The following is a 2,493-nucleotide window of genomic DNA, read 5'->3' on the forward strand; positions in this document are numbered from 1 at the left end:
TATACATATATATATATACATCATACATATCATACATACAACTGATTTGGGTTCTTTCGTATGCATTGTGGGTAACCACATACACAGTTCCAGTGAGGCTGAGACCCCTCCCCCACTACCTAATTCCTTAACAAACCCTCCTGCCTCTTCAATATTCATAAGTTCTGTTGTGTAATCAGCATCATTATACTATAAAATTGCCAGTTTTGTCTTACTAAGTTGCCAGCCTGCTTCTGAGGGGTCCGATCCTCAATAATTGCCTGCACTTGGATTAGAGGTCGACTGAGTCTGAATTCTTTGAGACAACCCCACAACACACCATGAAACCACAACAATGTCATCATCTTCCTGATGTCAAGGTCTTCTTCCAGAAGGAAGGACAAACTGCAAGCTGTGAGTACTCCCAGCTGCCCCAGTGGGGACCCAGATGGCCAGTTCCAGCTGGTCCTCCCTTCCTCTCTCCTCCCCTCTCCTCTCCTCTCCTCTCAATTTCTTTCTTCATGAACTTGCCTGTCATCCTTGTGCAGAGGCCATGCTAATCTTCTCTGTATCCTTCCAATTCATGTGCTGCCTAAGTGAGTGCTCTCCATTACTTTCTTAAAGACCACACCTCAAACCCAATTCATTCTGGCTCTCATTGATTGAACAACAATAGGTCCCTGCCCAAGCACCATTTAATGGACCCTCCTGACTTCCAGTGAATGTAAATAATAATTTTTTTCTCTTTTGTCCAACAACCCTGAGGGTCTTCTCCCAAAATCCCAAAGATTTTTTTTTTAATTAGAGAGGCCACCCCTTGACTCACTTCTTAAACAGGCCTATTCACTAAATTGGCATTGCCTCACTCAGCATGAGAATTCAGAAAGAACTTAGCATGTCTTTTAACAGGGAAATGTTTGTTTGCCACTGGTATCCCTGATTTATGGTGCAAATCCAAAATGAAAAAGGGATTCCTTTCAAATGATCAGTTTCTTGAGATGATATTTTTTCCACACAAAAGTTGTAGAAAAAATATTAAGTTGTGATGTACAAAGGGTCCTACTAAATTAGATCTATAATCAAGCAAAAAGAATTTTGCCTAACAATATTGTTTTGAGTGCCATATTTTACCATATAATAACCACTACCTCATAATACTGTTTTTTTTAGTTCAAAATTGGTTTGAAATCTTTCATTGCATAATCAACGAATGATCTGTTCACACTGCTTAAAAAGTAAAGAGAGCAGCAATGTATTCACCAATAGCATATGGAATGTTGAGGTCTAGGGGTTCTGGGAACCCTAAAATTCAAAGGCAGAGGCACAAGTCCTGCCTCAAAATAATTTGACTCAAGCCTTCTTTCAGTCTGAGACAGGATTTCTTAAAACATTGGTTGAGTTTGGTGAGATTTTAAGAATCAGCACATTTGTGACACTTGTATCGACAGCCAGGCCAGACTCTTAAGGAATCTGAGTGCTCTAATAGGGACAAGACTAACATTATGTACAGTGGTCAAGGAGTGGGTCAATCAATGGAATCAAGGAGGGGTGGTTTATGGGGCCAGGTACTGAGAGCCAGGTTTAGGGCCACAAATGAAAGAGCAGGTAAAAGGATTATTCCTGGATGCTTCAGGCAAACCCCATAGATATGAATTCAGGGGCTGGGTTCCAGGAATTCATGGGAAAGCTTTTTGAGGAAGGGGTCCAAAGCCCATACCCTATCAGATACACATTTATCTCTGCTGCACTGAGAGCCTGGAGCCTAGAATTCTCAACCCACATACATTGTCAGTGTATTTCTGAAATTCCTTTAGAGCCCTGCAGTACTTACAGTACTGTCACTCAGCCCAACAAGGGGAGCTGGTGGGGAGGCGAAGCTGCCATAAGTAAGTCATGTGATATAGTAATGATGCAGTTAGGGGTTCAGGGGTGCTGGGACCCCAATATCACAACACGCAGGTCCTGCCTGAAAGAATTTGACCCAAGCCTTCTTTCAGCCAAAGACAGGTTTTATTAGAACATCCATCATATTGGGCAGACTCTTAAGGAGTCTGAACATTAGTGAACTATTGGCTAGATATAAGAATCTGATCAGTGGCTAGATTATAAAAATCTAAGCAGTGGCTGGATTATAAGAATCCCAGCATCTTAATGGAGACAAGATGGATCTCATACGCAGAAAGCCTGTGGGAGGGACCTAGGAGTGGCCAAGTAGTCTATGAGGTAATAGAATTCCAGGGAAATGGAGCCTAGATAGGACCAAGGGTTGGAAGTGGCCTGGGGCCATAGGGAGGCAAGACAATGGAGGGCCAGGCTAGGTCAAGGATAACAGAATTGGGGTATTGGGTGTAGCCAAAACAACAGAATCATGGCCTCAGGGGAACACCAGAGATTTGGCCATGTGGGCATGTCCAGGATTTTTCCTTTCTGGGGCCCAGATCCCAACTGCATCAGTAAAACTTGCATCTTCCCGCACAAACTAAACTGTACAGTTTGTCTGGCAGTGATACATTA

General features: G+C 42.8%; 1 pseudogene; it reads right to left on the reverse strand.

Moving 5' to 3' along the window:
* Window positions 1-482: 482 nt before the first annotated feature.
* LOC114054342 lies at window positions 483-583 on the reverse strand (annotated as a pseudogene).
* Between the last annotated feature and the right edge of the window lie 1,910 nt (window positions 584-2,493).

This window comes from Vombatus ursinus, unplaced genomic scaffold (genome assembly GCF_900497805.2).
Source record: "Vombatus ursinus unplaced genomic scaffold, bare-nosed wombat genome assembly UNPS02014812.1, whole genome shotgun sequence".
Classification (NCBI taxonomy): Eukaryota; Metazoa; Chordata; class Mammalia; order Diprotodontia; family Vombatidae; genus Vombatus; species Vombatus ursinus.